We start from the raw sequence: 22,078 nt of genomic DNA, 5'->3' as shown, positions 1-22,078 counted from the left end.
AATTGTCTGCCTTCTCAATAAGGGTGGGTGGGGAGGGAGGAAGGGAGAGAATTTGGAACTCAAAGTTTTAAAAATAAATGTTAAGAATTGTTTTTACATGCAACTGGGAAATAAGATATACAAGCAAAAGGGTATAGAAATCTATACTGCCCTACAGGAAAATAAAAGGAGCAGGGAATATTAGAAGGAAGTGGGGTGGGGCTGGTGATAGAAGGTAGGGCAGATTGGGGAAAGGGGTATTCAGATGCATACCATCTTAGGAGGAGGGAGAGATGGGGAGAAAATTTGGTACTTAAAAACTTGTGGAAGTGATTGTTGAAATCTAAAAATTAATTTTTTTTTAAATAAAAGAAAATAATGCCTCAAATCAAATTCTAGAGTAGCAGAACAAACAGAAGATCAAAGTGAAAAAATTTTCCAGAACAAGACAATTTAGAAGGTTGGCAGGAAAGGTCAGTCTCAGTGAGGATGTAGTCAAATCTGATCCCAGTGCAGGCTGTACCAGGTTGCCAGCATCAGGCCTTTGTGACAGTTTATCAACAGCAGCAGCAGCTTCAGGAGCTCTCAACCTACAGTAAATAAGGGGACTGGACAACTGTTCACAAGGATTTTAAATGGGACTCTTTGCTAGCACTGGGGACAAGACTGTCACATTGCCCACAGACAGTTTCAGGTTGCCATCACAGAGCTAAAAGAAGCACGAATTCACTAACACAAGGGACTAAAAGAATGCAGGGGCACCAGTCACAGTTCCAGGGTGGGGGAGAACGCTTGTGGTTGTTTACACACCACAGCATAAGCCAAGAGAGCAGTAACCCCAACTCTGCTTAGATTGTATCACCTTGGAAGAATTGAAAGCCTCCAAACCTCCCAGAGCTACTTCTGAAAACAGGAGCAAAAAAGGCCTGAAGGTTGGGACAGTGCCCACTCAACCCTGGGAACAAAGCACAACTTTAACATAAAGTTGTAAGTCATAAAATAAGTTGGAAAAATGAGCAAACAACAACAACAACAACAAATAATCTAACTAAAGAACATTACTATGGTGACAGGAAAGATCAAGATACAAACCCAGAAGAGGAAAATGAAGAAAAAAACTGCTACATACAAAGCCTCAAAGAGAAATGTGAATTGGTCACTGGCCCAAAAAGAATTGCTGAAGAGCTCAAAAAGGATTTTAAAAATAAAATGAGGAAGAGGAAAAATTTGGAAAAGAAGTAAGAGCAATGCAAGAAAATTATGAAAAGAGAGTCAATAGCTTGGTAAAGGGGTAAGCAAAAAATACTAAAGAAAATAATACCTTAAAAAACAGAATTGTCCAAATGATAAAAGAGGTACAAAAATGGCCTAAAGAAAAGAGCTCCTTAAAAAGCAGTATTAGTTAAACAGAAAAAGAGGTACAAATATTCAATAAGGAAAAAATTTTTTAAAAATTAGAATTGGGCAAGTGGAAGGTAATGATTTTATGAGACATTCTGACAAAGTCAAAAATAAAAAAAATGGAAGAAATGTGTAATATCTCATTGGAAAAACTGACTTCGAAAATAGATGGAGAGATAATTTAAGAATTATTGGAGTACCTAAAAGCCTTGATGAAAAAAAAAAACCTAGACATCATATTTCAAGAAATTATCAAAGAAAACTGCCTTGATATCTTAGAACTTAGGGGTAAAATAGAAATTGAAAGAATCCACTGATGAACTGCAGAAAGAGATGCCAAAATGAGAACTCCAAGTAATATTATAGCCTAATTCCAGAGCTCTCAGGTCAAGGAAAATATACTGCAGGCAGATAGAAAGGAAAAAAAATCAAATATTGTGAAGCCACAGTCAAAATAACACAAAATTTAGTAGCTTTTACATTAAAGAACAGGAAGGCTCGAAATATTATATCCCAGAGGGCAAAGGATATACAATTACAACCATGAATAATCTAGCAAGAAAAACTGAGTTATACTCTCAGGAGGGGAAATGGATATTTAATTAGAGAATTCTGAAGCATTCTTGATGAAAAGACCAGAACTGAATAGAAAATCTGACTTTCAAATACAAGACTCAAGAGAAGCATAAAAAAGTAAATATGAAAAAGAAAAAGGGATTCAGTAATGTTGGTGTTTACATCCTACATGAGAAAATGATATTTGTACCTCCTAAGAACTTCATCATTACAGGCAGTTAAAAAGCAGCATACATAGACAAAGGGCACAGGTGCAACTTGACTATAAGTGCATGATTTAATAAAAACAAATAAGATGAGAAAGAGAGATGTACTGGGAAAACAGGAAGGGAGAGGTAGAATTACCTTACACAAAAGTGACACAAAAGGACGAGCTTTTACATGGAGAGGAACATGTGGGTGTGAAGAGTAAAGCTTGAACCTTACTCTTATCACAATTAGTTCAAAGAGGGAATAATATGCACACTCAGATGAATAAAGAAATCTATCTTGCCTTATAAGAAATTAGGAGGGGAGGGGGGGAAAAGAAGCAGGTGGTAAAAGAAGAGAGGTTGAATTGGGGGATGTGGTGGTCAGAAGAAAAAAAAAGTTTTCAGGAGAGACAAGGCCAAAAAAGAGAGAGAGAGAAACAGAAAGAGAAAGAGAGAGAGAGAGAGAGAGAGAGAGAGAGAGAGAGAGAGAGAGAGAGAGAGAGAGAGAGAAACAGGGAGGGCAAGAGAGAGAGGATAAATGGAAAAAATTAGGAAGGAGGGAAACTTCCAAGGAGAGATAATTTAAGAATTATTGGAGTACCTAAAAGCCTTGATGAAAAAAAACACCCTAGACATCATATTTCAAGAAATTATCCAAGAAAATTGCTTTGATATCTGAGAACTTAGGGGTAAAATAGAAATTGAAAGAATCCACTGATGAATTGCAGAAAAAGATGCCAAAATGAGAACTCCAAGTAATATCATAGCCTAATTCCAGAGCTCTCAGGTCAAGGAAAATATGCTGCAGGCAGATAGAAAGAAAAAAAAATCAAATATTGTGAAGCCACAGTCAGAATAACACAAAATTTAGTAGCTTTTACATTAAAGAACAGGAAGGCTCGAAAGTTAGAAATCATAACTGTGAATATAATTGGGATGAACTCACCCATAAAGCAGAAACAGATAACAGAATGGATTAAAAACCAGAATCTGATGATAGGTAGTTTACAAGAAACATACTTGAAGCAGGGAAACAGAGTCAAGGTAAGGTACTGGCGCCAAATCTATTATGTTTCAGCTGATGTTAAAAAGAAAAAAAAACAAACAAAACAAACAAACAACAACCACCACCAAAAAAACTAGGGGCAGCACTCGTGAGCTCAGACAAAATGTTTTGACAGTTTGCTTTCTTTTCAACATAATTAAAATAAATTTTATTGATATGTTCTCCTTTTTAAATCATTAGAGTAGCCTATTTATCCCACCCCCAAAACCATCCCTCTCTCTTCTGGAAAGCCATCCTAATTAACAAATAATATTTTTGGAGATTAAAAAAAGAGAAAAAAAGTTAATACAACTCATCAATATTTTTCTTAAAAAAAAAAGTATGAAACTATGTGCAATGTGTAACTCCTGTAGACCACCCAAATTCATGAAGTCATAGGTTAAGGAGTGTCTTCTCATATTTCTTCGTTTGATTCCTTGATCTTTACAATTTTGTCACATATAATTTGGATTTTTTGGTTTTTTGTTCTTTCCATTTAAATTTTTGAATTTATTTTGTATATTGTTATATTTTCTCTTCTTACTTCACACTGCATTAGTTCACATGGCTCTTACTATACTTGTAGATATTCATCACATCATTTCTTATAGCACAGTAACATATCATAACATTTACATACCACAATTTGTTTAGCCATTTCCTGATTGATAGGGTTGATTCCAATTTTTAGTTATCACAAGCGCTGATACAAATAATTTGGAATATATGGAAACTTATTTCTTAGCAATGATTTCCTTGGATTAGAAGCTCAGTAATGGAGTCTCTGGACACTTCATTTACCTATTTCCAAATTTCTTTCCAGAATGATTGTACTGTATCACAGCTCCACCAATAATGTACTAGTGCGGCTTTCCCTCCATAATCCTTCTATCACTGAGTGAAGATCACTGTCAATGACCAAGGAAATATGACTACTAAATATGCCTAAAGGAGCTACACTGCCTTACCCAACACAAAATGTTTAACTGGTGAAGCTGCAAAGAATAAAGTTGAAATTAACTCAACCTACACAGTCTTTGATGCCAAATATTTTGATGATGCAATTGCAAAATTAGACAAGAAATACTGGGCTTTCATGGTGATGAATAACACAGGCAGGACTAAAGTCTAAGTGGAATAAGAAGAGGAGACCAGTTTCTACCTAGAACAAGTCTTTTATAATCTTGACCAAAATAAAAGAAACTGTCAAAGCTTTCTTTGGGAAGACTGTTACAAATGTTGCTGTCAACATACTTACCTCAATGATTCCCTAATGTCAGGGCACCAAAGATCCCGGAAGCTTTCCTGGTCTCAACTGCTCTGAATGATACGTGTAGCCACCTGCTGCTATATTGCCTATCGCTTGGACAAAACTTTTGACTTCAGGGAAGATGTGTTGATTTTTGACTCTTGAAGTAGAATTTTTATCATCTATTCTTACCACTGAAGATGGTATCTTTGAAGTCAAGTCCACAGCTGGAGATACCCATTTGGGTAGGGAAGACTTTGATGATTACAAGGTCAACCATTTCATTGCTGAGTTCAAGCAAAAGCACAAGGACATAACTAAAAACAAGAAGGCTGTCTCTAAACTGTATACCTCTCGTGAAATGGGAAAAGCACCCTCTCTTCCAATACCTAGGCCAGTATTGAGTTCCATGTAGGCTATAGACTTCTATACTTCTATCATCCATTCCCTTTATTTTTTTTAAAAAAGCTTAGTATTAAGTATCAAATATTTTCTTTCACTTTAATTTTATATTTCTCTACTGGGAGGATATGGTGGTGGGAGCATTAAAACAAGTTAAGATGAAACCTGGACACACTTCCACGGTTAGCTGGCTTGGTAAAAGTGGGTGGCTTTGTTTCTACTGCTGTACATGCAGACCTAGGCCCTGGAAAGTTGGGACCAAGTTATGGTCATTTTCAAAAGTGTGCTATGAAAAGAATGGATGGCTCTAAGCCAGGTTACTAAGTAGGAATGTGGGACCATTTTCTTTCAGAAACAGAATTTCTAAAGAGACACTGTTCTTTAGTTATTTCCAAAATGAATGGAGAAAGGAGGGTGGACATGAGTTTCAAAACACTGTCCTTGCGAAGCAACCTCTTGCTCTTCTAAGGAGAAGAATGACTTAGGCAGGCTATCCTCCTGTTCCAGATATGGAAAATTGAGAGTTGACAGCCCACTGGGTGTAAGAATGGGCTGAGGCTCAGTTGGCATGGAATTTACTAAAAAGTTTCTTCCAGAAACAGTCAAGTCTTCCTTCTGCTTCGGCAAAGCAAGTTTTTAAAAAGCACTTGGGAAGCTCCTCCTCTACCCCTGGAGTAGGTGGATGCAGAGAAGGAGTCATCAGTGCAGCAGCTTTCAAAGCCACAATGGAATTCCTGAAGGCTGGAGATGCCATAAAAGTGGACAAAGACTGCTGCCACCACCAAGACATGGAAAATCTGATGCGACTGGAACCATATATCAAATTTCCCAGGAAAGAAGCACTCAGGGATTCAGAGAGCACATAGCCCAGCTCCCGTGGTATACATCACAGCCAAGAGGAAAAAACAACCCATCTGGTCCACTGTTGTGGTCTTGACAAAGCTTTCTGCAATAGTGAAGGGCTCGCAAACCCCACTCAAACCAAGTCACAGGAACACCCCTGCTTTTTTTTTGCTGGTGTTTGCGTGTGGCAAAACAGTCCCACTGGGCCACAATGATGGCAGAGATGCCCAGGACACAGACTACGGAAAGGTGGCTTAGTCGTGGCTGTGGAGAGCAGTGGAAAGGGTTAATAGAGCCAGGGGACAAAGCTCCCCATGATCAGTGGAGCCAATCCCTGAATAGGCCAATTTGAAAAACGTCCAAGAGACTTTCTCTAAAGAACCACTGACGTCCCTGTCTTTTAGCCAGTCACGGAGCACTTCACAGCGGAGGGCCCGCCAGCGTCCTACCCACATGGACCTTACACACAAAGCCCTCCATCTTCTCCATGGCACAGTGGGTTTGTGGGGGCAATGTCTGTACCCACACTGCCTCCTCTTCTTGGAGGACTGGTCACGTTTGCTTTTCCTCCACTTTGGCGGAACTGGGGGGCATTCATTCCCCCTCCTCCGTTAGCCGGGGTCCCAGCTCCGCGCTCCTTTGTGTCCATGCCCCGGTCTCCGCTCCTCCCGCCCCAGCAAACGCGTGGTCGGCACGCCCACAACCAGCAGCTTCGCTACGGCTGAAGCTTGAAGCTTACCAGTCCAGCGGCAGAGCTCTCCTCTTGATGGCAGACAGGGCCAAGCTGCTGGGATGGCGGCGGCAGCGGAAGCGGCCGACAGTTATGCCGGGGCCACCTTCCCCCGCCTGTTGCTGACGCCGCTTCGGCCTCGACCCAGCGGCAGAGAAGCCTCCATCCGCCAGCCAATGCTGAGGCAATGACCCGGAAGGAGTAATACACAGCTGCGCGTCACTTCCGCCCAGCAGAGGCTGCGGGCGAGGCAACTTCTGGAGGGCTCCTAGCCCCACTGGCCCCATTTTGAAGAGCTGAATGTTAACATCTTCCATGGACCGCAGTGGACTCTGTGGAAAAGTCCCTAAGGGATGCCAAAATAGCTAAATTAGAGATTAATGACATTTTCTTGGTCGTGGGTCCAGTCATGTCTCCCAGATACAGAAACTACTGTAGCAGTTCTTAAATGGCAAGGCGCTCAGCAAGAGTTATCGATCATGGTGGGCCTGTTGTCAGTGATGCATCTGTGCAGACTGCCATCTTGTCTGGAGAGAAATCTGAGAATGTTCAGGCCTTTTGGATATCACTCTTATTTCCTATCATATTGAAACTGGTGGAGTTATGAGAATTCTAATCAAACAGAATATCATCATCCCTATCAACTGGACACAGACACACTCAAACAACCAGTCAGTTGTGTTTCCCCCTTCCCTCCCTGCCTTTATGAAGGTGAGAGATCAATGACAAAGGATGATAACCAAATTAGCAAGTCTGAGTTTACAAGAATCCCCCCACCCCACCCCTTTACCTCAGGGTGTTCCTTAGACTGAAGCAAGAAAAATAAGATCACTATCACAAATGAGAAATATTGTTGGAGCAAAGAAGAAATTGTGTATGGTCCAGGAAGCTGAGAAGTACAAGACTGAAGAAGTAAAGCAGAGACAAGGTGTGTTATAAGAACTCACTTTTTATGCTTTCAAGCTGAATGATACAGTAAAGGATGAGAAATTTTAAGGAAACACTGGAATCAAAGACAAAAAAAAAAGACTTGATAAATATAGTCAAATAATCAATCAGCTGGTTCTTATCAGACTGCTAAAATATTCTTCTTGTGGAATAGGCAGATGAAAACGATTTGTTCCAATGGCCAGAAAGGCAGATGAAGCAAGTACTCTGCAGTGGTTAGAGTTTACTCAGACATTGAGGATGCCAAGGTCATACACTGCCATCCAAGGCCATTCCCAGTTTTCCTGACTTTAATCTTGCCACTAGACTTCGATGACTTTGAAAGAGAGTGAGGGTGACAGCTTTGTGCAACTCTGCCTCACTTAAAGCCAGTTCACAGAGGAGTCAAGAAAGCACCCTGTGATGTCATTGGTCCTCTTTAAAAATGAAGGAAAAACAACCAGACTGTGAAGAAGGAATAATTTCAGCATCAGCAGAAAGAATTGGAGAAGATCTGCAATCCTATGCTTACTAAGCTGTATCACGGTGAAGAAGGCAAGCTTGGTGGGTTTGCAAGTGATGAGTAGCCCCATGAAAGAGGTCAAATACAAACACCAACTGAGCATTCCATACAGCTTTCCAAAAATTCAAAGTCTCAAAACGGTAGCCAAGGCAATAGCAATTTAAAGTAACATGTTAGCTATTGTGTAAATCTGGGCATTCTGAATACTTAAATGTGTGCAGAGAGGAAGTGAACAGCAGTGCATTTTATCCTGTAATTTTTTTTTTTGGTAATGCCTGACTCTTTGTGACCCCATTTGGGGTTTTCTTGGCAAAGATATCAGAGTGGTTTGCCATTTCCTTCTCCACCTCATTTTACAGATGAGGAAATTGAAGCAAACAGAGTTTATCTACTTACCCAGAGTCACACAGCTAATAAGTGATTGAGGAGCTAATAAGTGATTGAGGCTAGATTTGAGCTAAGGAAGATGAACTTTTTTTTCTTTTTAAGGCATTTGGGGTTAAGTGACTTGCCCAGGGTCACACAGCTAGTGTCAAGTGTTTGGTCTGAGCCTAGATTTGAACTCAGGTCCTCCTGACTTCAGGGCCAGTCCTTTATCACTGCTCCACCTAGCTGCCCCGGAAGATGAACCTTCTTGACTTGAGGTCGCACACGCTATCCACTGCACCACCTACCTGCCCTATCAATTCTGTAAACAAGTGAAAATACACTTCCTATCCTGAAGAAAAAAAACCTATTTAAAATTTGAAAAAAAGATGCTTTTTAGTTTAAAGTTCCCTCTTCTGCTAGTAACAATAGTATTCTATTCTTCCAGTTACTTTAGTTTTATAATTTTAAGGTGGTTCTGTTTAGTTTTTAAAATTTCATTTGTTGCCTCTTTCCAAAAATCCCCCTGTTTTCATCATCTGTTTTCTCTTTCTCCTTACTTTAGACCTTCTTTCTCTGATTCATGACTCCTATAATTATCTTGTCTCTCTGTTTTCTCTGTATTCTTCATGCTATCAAAAATTCCAAGATATCCATTCTAGGTTCTCACTTTGAGACACTTTCTGTCACAATCTTGTAGGATATATCTCATGGATTCTCCTTTACCATTATAGCTCATTTCCAGAGCTATTATTATTATTATTATTTATAACAAAAATTAATATTAACAATAGCTAATTTTATATGGCACTTATTGTGAGCCAGCACCATTCTAAGCATTCTACTTTTGTAAATACATTGTATTTCTTTAATTAAATATTTCCCAATTGCATGTGGAAAAAATTTTACATTCATTTTTCAAAATTTTGAGTTGCAAATTCTCTTTCTCCTTACTCTCCCTCCCCCCTCCTTGAGAAGACTTGAAATTTATATTAATTATAGATGTGATGTCATGCAAAACATTTCCATTTTAGCCATGTTGCAAAAGAAAAAACATAAAGGTAAAGCAAGTTTTAAAAGTATAACTCAATCTGCTTTTAGATTTCATCAGTTCACTCTCTGGAGGTTGATAGCCACAAATGCATACATACATATGTGTGTGTGTGTGTGTGTGTGTGTGTGTGTGTGTGTGTATAATGTATGTATATATAAAACAATTAAGTCCTTTTCTCTTTTCTTTGATCTCTTTGGGATATAGACCCAGTAATGGTATTGCTGGGTCAAAGTGTATGTACAGTTTTATAGTCTTTGAGAGTAGTTCTAAATTGTTCTCCAGAATAATTGGACTAGTTCAACTCTACCAACAATGCATTAGTATTCCCAAATTTGCACATCCCTTCCAGCATTTATCTTTTTTTCTTTTCTGTCACATTAGCCAGTCTGATAAATGTGAGGTATTATCTCAGAGCTGTTTTAATTTACATTTCTCTAATCAGCAGTGATTTATAACATTTTTTATGTGACGATTGATAATTTTGATTTCTTTTTATGGGTAACTGCCTGCTTATATCCTCTGACCATTAATCAACTGGAGAATGGCTCTGATTTTTATTTTTATAAATTTGGCTCAGTTCTCTCTCTATATATAAGAAATGAATCTTTATCAGAGAAAGTTGCTGCAAAATATGCTTCTTTCCCAGTTTCCTGTTTTCCTTCTAAGTATGGTTGCAGTAGTTTTGTTTGTGTATGAACATAAAGTATATTGTAATCCATAGAACTGACAGGTAATTTTTTTCAAATGGTGAGTTATTACTCCAAAAGTTTGGATCTTTGCATTTATCAAATAATAGATTTCTGTGTTCATTTACTACTGTGTATTGTGTAACTAATTTAATCCCACCTATCTACCACTTTATTTCTTAGCCAGTACCAAATTGTTTTAATTATTAGTGCTTTGTAATATAGTTTGAAAACTGGTATTGCTAGGCTGCCTTCCTCACCATGTTTTTGTCATTGATTCCCTTGATATTCTTAGCTTTTTGTTTTTCCAAATGAATTTTATTATTATTTTTCTAGCTCTATAAATTTTTTTTTCTATTTTCTTCTTTTCTTAAAATTTTCCCATTTACATGTAAAGACAATTTTAATTTTTTTTTTAATTTTGAATTCCACGTTTTCTCTCTGCCTCCCTAACTCCCTGAACCTAACCCACCCTAAGACAGTAAGCAATTAATGTGGGTTATACAAATTCAATCATGCAAAATATATTAACATATTAGTCATTTTGTGGGGGGAAAAAGACACAAACCTAAAGGGGGGAAAAAATTGCAGAGATTGAAAAAAAATTATGCTTTGATCTGCATTCAGACTTCATCTTGTCTTTCTCTGGAGGCTGATGGCATTTTTCATTATGATTCCTTTGAAATTGTCTTGGATCATCATATTGCTGAGAAGAGCTGTCATTCACTATGATCACTGTACAGTATTGCAATTACTGTGCACTATGATTTCCTGGTTCTTCTCACTTTATTTTGCATCAGTTCGTATAACTCTTTCCAGGTTTTTTTTTTTGGAAAATCTGCCTGCTCATCATTTCTTATAGCACAGTAATATTCCATTACAATTACATACCGCAACTTGTTCAACAATTCCCATATTGATGGGCATACCCTTAATTTCCAATTCTTTACCACTACAAAAAAGAGCTGCTATAAATATTTTTCTGCAAGTAGGTCCTTCCCTTCTCTTCCCCCCCCCGCTTTTTAATCTTCTATGATACAGACCTAGTAGTGGTTTTGCTAGATCAAAGGCTATGCACAGTTTTATAGATCTTTAGGCATAGTTTCAAATTGCTCTCCATAATCGTAGGATCAGTTCATAACTCCACCAATAATGCATTGTTGTCCCAAATCTTCCACATCCCCTTCAACATTTTTTTATTTTATTTTTCTGTCTCTTAACCAATCTGATAGATGTGAGGGGGTATCTCAGAGTTGTCTGAATTTATGTATCTCTAATCAATAGCGATTTAGAGCATTTTTTTCCCTTGTGACTATAGATCATTTTGATTTCTTCATCTGAAAACTACCTGTTCATATTCTTTGACCATTTATTAATTGGGGAGTGACTTACATTCTTATAAGTTTGACTCAGTTTTCTATATATTTGAGAAATGAGGCCTTTACTGACTATAGAAATTGTTTCCCACCTTTCTTCTTTCCTTCTGATATTGTTGTGTCGATTTTGTTTATGAAAATTCTTTTTAATATTATCAAAATTGTTCTTTTTGCATCTAGTAATGTTCTCCATCTCTTATTTGCTCATAAATTCTTTCCTTCTCTAAATCTGACAGGTAACCTATTCCTTGCTCTCATAATTTGCTTGTGGGATTGCCCTTTATATTTAAATCATATACCCATTTTGGTCTTATCTTGGTATACAAGTGCATCTATACCTAGTTTCTGCAATACTATTTTCTGGTTTTCCTAGCAGTTTTTTGTCAAATAGTAAGTTCTTGTGAGATAATTTATATATGCATACATGCATACACACACATATATTTCCTCTTTGAAACAATTTAGATATGAATGAGATTCACACATTGCCCACTCACTCCCAACCTTTTCTCCTCCAAAAGTGTTCTTTTACATAACTTGATTCTCCCCTTTTTTTCTTTCCCTCACCCCTTCTCCCAGGGCACTCCACCTTCTCCCCCAATACATTTTTTTTATATCATCTAAACATAAATGACTCACTTTTGTACCCTCTTTCTTTGTAGAATCCTTCTGTCTAATCCTTTTATTTTTCTAATAATGATAAAGTTCTTAGAAGTTACATATACCATCTTTCAATATTAAAAGGTAAGCAGTTTGACCTTATTTAGTCCTTTATTATTTTTCTTTTATGTTTATCTTCTGTTTTTTTTTTTAATTTTAAAGTTACATTATCTATTTAGCTCTGTCTTTTCATCAGGAATGCTTGAAAGTCCTCCGTTTATTTAAATGTCCATTTAATAGCCTTTTGAAAAACCAAATCAACCAGATCTCAACAACTGTAAGGTCCTCATCTATCCACATTACACGTCTTTCTTCACTCATTGAAACATTTGTTAGTGGAACCCCCTCTCACCTCACCTTCTTTTCCTTTTCCTTTTAATCTTCCCTCTCTCCTCCTCACCTATTCTATATAGAACATTCTCTTTCTGAAACAGTAGAGATCTCTTTCCCAGTTTTGCTTTCCTTGATTTGGTCCCAGCACATCATTTGGAGCATCTCTCAGTGCTCTCTATTACCCTAATCCACTTTCCCTTTTATGTACTTGTCCATGTGTAATGTGGTCACACAAAAGAAGTATTCACCTATAGGAAAGGTATTGCTATATTCTGTCCGTAATGTCCTCTGTTCACATCTTCATTGTTACCTCTACCTTCATTTGTCTCCTTATCTATTTAGGAAGAAGTCTCTCACTGGTCTCTCTGATGTTTCTCTGTTGCTTTTACTATCTTTGATTGATGCTTTTCCCCCTCACTCCTTCTGCATTTTTCTTATTTGGGGTGTTCAAGAGGCAAATAATATCTTCTGTTCTGATTTTCTTTCTAAAAGTATTTCTTACTCTTCATATTTGATCATCCATCCTTTGTCTGATATGATTAAGCTCAGACTTGCACTATTAGTCATCTTGAGCTTTGCTCTACTCAACAGGGAGTTCCATTACTCTTCAGAACACATCATTCCATTTCCTCCTCATTTTTCTAGTTGGTGTGGAATAATCTTGTATTATTCCAATAGGCTTTCTTATGTATTTGCTGTTATTTTCCCTGATGCCTTGCAGACCTTGTTTCTGAATTGAATTGTTATATTTAACCACTTAGGTATCTTGGAGTTTGCAGTCTTATTATTTATCCCCCTGGATGTGATCTGTGAATCCTTTCAATAGGAATTTCATTTTCTATGTTCAAAAGTTCTGGGCAGTTTTTTTTCTATTATTTCCTTCATTATTATACTGTTAACTTTTTTTCCCCTATAATTTTCTTCTGGGACACCTAGAATCCTTAGGTTTTCTCTGCTCATCCTGTGTTCAGATTTGACATGTTTTGTTTACCTACTGAGTATATTTTCTTTTAATGTTATTGTTATTTCTTCTTATAGATTGACCTTTAGTTCTCTGTATTTTTATTCTCAATCTATTATTCTTTCATTTGTTGTTGTTGTTGTTTGGTTTTTATGGATTTTTTTTTTGCTTGTTTTTGTTTTTGTTTTTTGGTGAGGCTTCTCATTGCAGCTTTAATGTTTTTTGTATTTTGCTTGTATTGTTGTGCAGGATGTAAATTCTGGACTCAAAATTCTCATTTCTCTTTTAACCACACAAAAACCATTTGTTGTGGTTCCATGTTCTCAAATTCCATAGGGTCTTCTTTCTCATCAAATATTTGATCATTTTCCTTTTTTTTCCAAGTATTTATTCATAGATGCCTGAACTCATTTATTAGATCTAGGTGTCATATTTTCTACAGTTGTTAATGTTTTTCCTGTTTATTTATTATGTTTCAAGGCCTCTGAGGTTTTTTTTTTCCTTCTGAAATCTTTGGTTCTTTCAGTCTTATTCCCCCCCCCCCCCCTTATTTTCCTAATCACTCACTTCCTGATTCCTTTCCATCTGATTGTGGTTCCCTTGGGGGCTGGATCTCAAATTGTCTTAAACTCCTTCAAATATGGACACTTCAGAGTTCCCCAGCCATGATCTGTGCCCCAAGTGACTTTTGGGTGGTTGGATACTATGCTTATTCCCTCAAGCTTGCTTGGTAGAGAGTTGCACAGTTCCCCACATGTAGAATGACCTGTCCTGGTCATCCTTTCCTCTTTCTCTCTCTCTCTCTCTTCCTCAGTTCTCCAGCCTGGAACTAGAAATTCAAAACATATTTTCTCTGGCACTGATAATTCCAGATTGCAGCCCCTACCAGGGTTTTGCTCCTAAAGGAATATTGCCAGTTTGGCTGCCAAACAAACTTGCACAGGTCAGAGCCAAAGTAGGGTCACTGTGGAGCTGGAAAGAGGGATGGGGTTGGGGTACACAGTAGCCTTTCTTCTAACAGCATGGGAGTTAGGAGAGAGATATTGAGTAAGCTCAGGGTCAGTGTTAGTTCCTGGGTTTGTGGGAATTTTTTTCTTTTGTATTTAACCTTTTGAATTCTTTGTGTCCTAAATCATGGAAACAACTAAAGTTGTTTTATTTTTGGTGTATAATTTCTGTTTTGGAGAGGTCTGAAAGGTCATGGGGATCAGAGAAAATGTCTATTCCTCCATCTTGTTACTCATGTGACATAGAAGTTTGTTTAACATTTATATTCTTGACAAATAAATACACAGCTGGATTTTTTTTAATCAAGTTTACAGATGATGGAAAATTGGGAGGAATAGCTCACACTCCAGAAAGACAGAGTAGAGATTAGAAAAGACCCCATGTAGGGTTGCAACCCACAGTTTAAGAAGTGCTGAAGGAATCATGAGTGGAAAAAGTTTAAGAAGCCCTGGACTAGAGGACCATTCATTAGGTATTTTGTATGCATGTTTTTAGTTTGAGTTTTAGGAGATAATCATGATAGCTGAAATGTTTTGATTTTGTGAATGCAGTATGAGATACAGAGTAGATATTGCTAAAACTCATTGAGACAAAAATCACAAAATCAGTCAACTTTAGATTTTTATTTATGTCCCTACCCACCTATATTATAGTTGTCACATGACCGTCTATGTGAGATGTTAAATTCTAGTGATAAAATAATGCCAGCTTATCTGAACTTTCTAATTAACTCACAGCCTCATTCTTCTAATACATCAAATGAGGAAGTTTTTAGGATACGCACTGAAATAAGCTAGAAATACAAAGAAGTCATTAATCTTCTCACTAAGGCACCTAACATTTGTTTTAATATTAGAGACTATCTATCTGTCTATCTCTACCTATCTTTCTGTCTACCATCATCTATCTAGATAAAGTGGTAATGGATAAGAACTCTATTCTGTATTCATGTATGTATGTATGTGTGTATCTAATTATCTGTCTTCTATCTAGATGTATTGGTTATGGATAAGGAATACAGTTATTCATGAGAATTGCATATACATATATACACACATATATGCACACACATACATATCTATATAATGAGGAAGTTACTTTCTGTGGTGAGCAAAGCACTTGGGGATACAAATGACTCAATTATAAAGACCACTGGGACACCATTTGCTGTATTGTAGTAGTATTGAAGTGAGTAGTTACTTAGAGGACTGAGTTAAGCTTAAGTGATTTTCAAAATAAACTTGTTTACTAAGCAGGAGGGGCTACTAGTACTTTAGAAAATTTGCCTAAAGAGGGCTATATAAACTACTTCAAAGGTGTGGGAAGACTACCAAAAATATTGAAGAACTTTATTTTCCTTTCCTTGATTAAAGCTTCTATAGAGTACATATGTTTTTAGCAAATCAAATGGTGTATGCATGTGTCTTTATATGTTTTCAGCTGAATGTATGTCTTTCACACCAAAGTATTTTTCAGGATGAGATAAGACAAAGTAGCAACAGGTGACAGTTCCATGTTCCACCTGGCAGTGGAATACCCTTCAGCTGGTTCTTCCCATTTTGGTAGCTATTCTATTTTTTAATAACTGTTTTTAGAGGGGAGCATAATTCCACAGGCACCTGAAACATAAGGTTTCCTGTAAAAAAGTGTCCTGAAACCTAACTGAATTTTATCTTTTGTTTTCACTACTGTTATGATGTTTATACAGTATTAGCAAGGTGATACTGTACCAGCAATGAGACAGTGGGGTTCTGATACATTAACATGCCTTGGGTTCTAGCAATAGATAGCTCTTCCAAGATATGGGTCACTATGCAGAATCCAGAAAGAACGAGATCACTACAATGCAGTCTTAAATTATCTCCAACATCCCTAGTAAGGACTATTATAGCTCTAGACCTATTCCCTAAGTAGATTGGATTGTCAGCATAATCAATTACTCCTGGTCTCTCTTAAATAAGACTGGGAATCTGTTTTTAGTAAAATATCCCTAAAGTTGGTTAATGGAAAGAAGTCTAAAAATTAAGTTCCATATATTCAAATCCTATTAGGGCTGTTCCATATTGATCAATTTACCTATCTATCTGTCTGTCAAACAATAAGCATTTATGAAGCTCCTCCTATGTGGTAGGTACTGTGCTAGCTGCTAAGGACACATATGCAAAGAATGAAATAATTCCTGTATTCAAGGAGATTGCATTCTGAGACATTGGATTAGACTTATAAAAAGGCCTATTTCACCTTCAGCGTAAACTCATTATAGCAGTTCCAGGCTCAGTATTCCAGGCTTAGACAACTGGCATTTTTAAAAATTTAATTTCTCATTTGGCTTTATACTATTTTGCCTTCTGGGTGCTACAAGAACTATTATGCCAGAAAAGACTTCATCCAAATTTACCACATTTTTTGAGGGGAGATGGATCCTTCTTTTAATTACATTCTTAAAAGATCTGTTATTCATAGATATTTTTCCCTAAAACTTTGAAATGCATCATCTGATCTGTATTTGTGACAATAGTCTGTTACATTATCAATTAAAAATCAAATAAAAAAATAAACCTGGAAACAATGAAAAAGGATGTGTTTTGAGGTGGCATATACACTTCCCCAGTGCTATACTATGATTTTAAAAGCTACAAGTATTGTGTTTCTCATCCCATTTCTGTCTCCATCCTTACGCCCCCAACCCATGCTTCTTTCGCAATCCCTCCTCTCATCACATAACAGCTACAAAGTATACAAAGTAGTACTGCTTGTGTGTGTGTGTGTGTGTGTGTGTGTGTGTGTGTGTATGTGTTTGGCTTGAAATGCTTAAAGATTCAGAATCATTTCCACCTGCCTTCTTTTCTTTGATGCAAATTTCAAATTACTAGATTCAATATTTTATTTTCTATTCAGTGCTACTCACTAGAGCAATTAAAGCAGAATGTTAATGTTGATGTGATGGGAATAACATCGTTTATGTCACACATTGTAGATTATTTCTTGACAAGTGTAGACACAGCCCATCTGCAACACAGGAAAATCCCACATAACATCCTGACTGTGCATAAGCTAATATATGCGCTAAACTTTTCAGATTTTTTTTTAAAAAGCTCAACCCACTGAAATTCTGAATAATTGTTTTGTGCCCTTTTTCCTCTTTGATTAATAGGACTATTCTAAGGATGTTCATTATAAGTTCCAATCTTATTTATGGTATCTCCATATGTGCTCTCGAAATGGAATCAAATGCTTGCATGTCCCAGAGGAATGTAATGATGTAAAAGAGAACACATAGCACAGGGATATGTGATTGTAATTATAATAATACTAATAAATACCCTGCATTTCTACAGTGCTTTAAGGTTTGCAGAAGGCTTCACAGATATTCTTGTTTGATTCTTACAACAATCTTAGGAGATAGGTGCTGTTATTTTTGCCATTTTATAAAAGAAGAAATTGAGGCAAAAAAAGGTTAAATAACTTGCCCAGTCACACATTCAGTCTCTAAAGTAGGATTTGAACTGAGGTCTTCCTGACTCCAGTTCCATGTTCTATTTAAAAATGACAAATAGACATATTTCTACATGCTTTTTAAAATAGCTAGGTATTTCTCTCAAAGAAGAATGAAAACTTGAGAAACTTGAGCTCATCATATGCCCCTGGATAGGTATTTCATTTGTCCTTTGATCCCCAACTTAATCTTATTCTTAATTCATTGAGCAATGCTTAGTGAAAAGAGCAATGAGCTGTGAGTGAGAAAACAAATATTCTGGTCCCAGCATTGTCACTAGATTAATACTGATAATTATGAACCTTAAAGTCATTATCTCATTTGATCCTCATAACAATTTTACACATAAAGAAAGAGAGGATCACAGAAAGTGTCACAGGTCATTGGCCACACAACTAGTAAGTATCAGAGGTGGGATTTGAACCTAGGTCCTGCTGAATCCTAAATCAGCACTCAAATTAATTATATGAATTTAGTCATTACCTTTTCTATGACTCATCTTTTTTAGCTATAAAATTAGAGGATTAGACTATTATCAAAGGTTCCTTCCAATTATACAATTTTGTGATTTTAGGTACAGATAAAGAAGATTAATTATTACTAAGAATGCTATAGTGTTCCACATCTTTCAAAAATATTAAGTCCTTATTAAACACTTAGTGGTTATTTTATACATCTTAAAATCATTTAGTGCATTTCTTTAGTTATAAACCAAGGATATAGTTATATGCATAGGTTAAGGTTAAACCCTTAAATGTTGAAGACCAACAAGTATTACGGAAACTAATTTTTTTAAAAAGTACAGTGCAGTACCAGTTGTTCTATTTTCCTTAATTGTCATGTATCTTGCCATGTCCTTTATCTGCTTAGTGAATTTGCAACGAACGCAGCAGGTTGTGAATTTTTAATAGGCCCTCTTCAAGGAAAGAAAAGGTCAGCATTAACATAAAATTCTTCTTAAAGATTTGTGGCACAAATGTTTCACAGTAGAGAACAGGTGTTGCTGAAAAACTAAAGCCTGCCACAATCACGATAGTCTAGAAAAAATTCTCAGTGTTAAATAAAATGAGCACTTTCATGCAACAGAATACCAATACCAAGTCAAATCCATGTAAATCAAAAATGACTATTTTATCAGCATGAAACTTGCTTGGCATACAATATGTACTGCTGCATCTCATAATTAAAAGAAATCGTCTTTTGGGGGCAAAAAAAGCACAAAACAAAAATAAAAACTTATATGTTGAGACAGAGAGATACTGAACTTTGAAAAGTGAAACAACAGTTCAGCATCTGCAACTTTAAAAAAGTCTTTTTTATTTACTATGATTTGCTGAGTTTTAGGGGGATAGAAAAGAAAAGGAGGGGAGTAGGAGGTAGAAAGGAGAGGAGAATAAAAGAAGGAATACAGAACTAGGGAGGGAAAGAGGTAGAGAGGAAGGCAAAAGACAATAGAAAGAGAAAATGCAAAGAAGTCAAATAGAGAGTGAAGAAGAAGATATAGAAAAACAATTGGGTAAGGCTTGAGAACTCCAGAAAGCATTTCAACAAGGGAGAGAAGAGCCATGATGTCTTACAAAGATTATTATTTCCTTCCTTAGTTTCCTTCTATAGCACCTTAGAAATCAGTACCAATATTCTTGCATTACAGTTCCTCCATTTCAAGTAATGTAAGTCCCCTTTATCTCCTGTCAGTTTCAACCAAGATAAGGAGCTTCTGGGGCTTAATTGGGATAGCCATTGCCTCCAGAAATTTCTGTTTCCCCTCAGGGTCAACTCATTATAGTAGTCCCAGTCTCAAGACTGGTCCAGACACTAGCCTAATTTGAGAAGGTTGTTCCTTCATTTGATACTATCCTGTCAGCTGATAAAAACTGCTTCTTCATCCTGATAATGCAGGGATTTCTAATATAGTTTAATAAAATCCAAAGTAGTATAGCTGCTCTTCTCTAGACACTCCTTTGTGGTTTTTCTTCCACTGTTGGAAAAGTATAAAGAATGTATTATGTTGTCATAGTAGAAAAAAATACTGTTCTTTCTTATATTCAAAGTGTTAATAATGCAAATTGACAAAGGCCCAAGTAGAATGAGTCTAATTTCTTCTCTGTAACACCAGAAATGCCACTGTGTTCTTTTTGTTTTGTTTTGTATGATTATGTGAGAGGAACTATGTTATGTGCTGTGTAGACTATACGAATGAATATGAAACCACTCTTTCCTAGTAAAAACTCTATGTAAAATTAATACATATATATATGTATATATATATATATGCCCATAATACAAGATAGAATGTAGTGCATGCATTAGAGAAGTATAAAATGTCATGTTTCTTCCTATGAGAGTTCTTTTCCAGACTTATTCTATAGAATTTCAATAAAATAGGACCATTGCAATCATGTACAATAGTATATACTATAGCCAGATCATGCAATTTATACTTTGGTAGTCAATTATTTCAGTGAAAAAAATGGGAAAAGAAGAGGTGAGCAAAATTATACACACACACACACACACACACACACATACATGTAGTACATATCTATATGTACTATATGTATGTATATAATGAAAATGTGGCTCAGGAAAATGAAATAAGAAAGCCAAAAAAAATGTAGAAGTACCTACAAAGAACCTGTATACATATTCCTCATGAATGCTTTCTTAAAGAAAAAAAACAAGTGCCAAATAAAAGACCCAAAATAACATTTATCATATTTTAACAGATGGAAGCTCAATTACATCAAATATAAAAATAGGAAGCCCAGTCTGAGGCCCACACAATACTGAGGGCATTGAGAGAACAACTCCAGTGTTCCAAAGTCGAAAGTGAAGAGGAGAGGACATCAGATGTATAAAAAAAAAATCTGATGGTAATATCACCATCTCCCCCTCAAACAACAGCAATAACAACAATAATAACTAAGAGAATATAAACAACTATTGATAAGTGGGACTTTCTCCTGAGAGTATCAATTATGTAAGAATAATATCAACATGCATCTAGGGAATACTTGCTAAGAGTACCTGAGTGTAACACTCAGGCTTTTATATGGGACATTGTACATTGGATCACATCTTGATTATCACATTCTAGTGGGCACAAGATCATGCTGTGTATGTTGTTTCTTAATTTAAAAAAATGATTTGTTAGAGCAAAATTGACTCAACGTTTCCCATATATATGTCAAAATTATTCAAAATTCCTTGAAAACTTTAACAGAGATAAACCTGATCAGTGACCCTCTGATCATAGTTATCAAACAATGCGTAAAGCAAGAAGAGGAATATTCATCAAAGGTACCTGGCACTATCATTGAGGAGATCATGCACAAAATCTGAAGGTTATGGCCAGGATTCCTCATAGATGGTGAATTCTCCCAGATGCTGCTATTTTCAAATGATATTTTGTTGATTGCATCAAGTCCTAGAAAATTATATGGCGTCCTAAATGAGATCAATAATCATTCTAAATATGTTAGACAACTAGTATTTATAAATGTTGTAAATACACATATGAAACAAATAGATGAAGAATGGCTTGTTCAGTTGAATGGATAACAAACAGTTCATCCATCAAATCTATCAGTATATCTATAAAGCTTGGGTAGACACTTCAAATTATGCCAGAATTGAATCAGATAAGAATAGCTCAATGGCCTTGAGGGAACCAAAATGCTTTTTTAATGATTCCAATCTCTCTAAAACAAAAGTCCTTCTTTTAACTCCAATATCCTTGTGATGCTATTACTTTGCAATGCATCATCAAGACAATCTATGAAGAACTGAGACTATACATAACCTAAAAGATAATAAATTGCAGTGTGAGCTGTATCAGATTACAAATGAGGAATCAAGGAATTGGAGAGAAGTGGTATAAAGGATACCATCAAAGAAATGAATGAGTGAATGAAAAATAAAACCTCAGGAAAAACTAGACAATGGAAAAAAATAAGATTTAGATCAACATCTCACACCTTATACAAAGAAAAACTCAAAATGTGTATGTAATCTAGATATAAAAGGTCACATCATAAACAAAATATATAAACTTGGGAAAATAATTACTAGGTCTATGGGTAGGAGAAAAGACCATGACTAACCAAAAGAGAGGCTCATATTAGATAAATTGGTTAATTTTTATTACATAAAATTAAGTTTTTCCCATGCACATAAACAGGTCCATTAAAGCTAAGATTAGAAGAGAAACAACTAACAAAGAAATTTTATGCAGATTTTAGGGTGACATTTCCATGCTATTTAAGGAATTGA

The 22,078-nt window shown here is 36.2% G+C and overlaps 1 protein-coding gene and 1 pseudogene across 1 annotated transcript in view; one reads left to right on the top strand and one right to left on the bottom strand.

Moving 5' to 3' along the window:
- The window catches only part of CDH10 (cadherin 10), a 266,340-nt gene that overhangs the window by 161,123 nt on the left and 83,139 nt on the right, over window positions 1-22,078 (top strand). The window lies entirely within an intron of this gene.
- On the bottom strand, window positions 5,446-6,141 carry LOC144456690 (adiponectin receptor protein 1 pseudogene; annotated as a pseudogene).

This window comes from Phascolarctos cinereus, unplaced genomic scaffold (assembly GCF_003287225.1).
Source record: "Phascolarctos cinereus isolate Bilbo 61053 unplaced genomic scaffold, phaCin_HiC Scaffold_4;HRSCAF=312, whole genome shotgun sequence".
NCBI lineage: Eukaryota > Metazoa > Chordata > Mammalia > Diprotodontia > Phascolarctidae > Phascolarctos > Phascolarctos cinereus.
The sequence above is the reverse complement of the archived record's forward strand: the minus strand, read 5'-3'. Positions and strand labels throughout refer to the sequence as shown.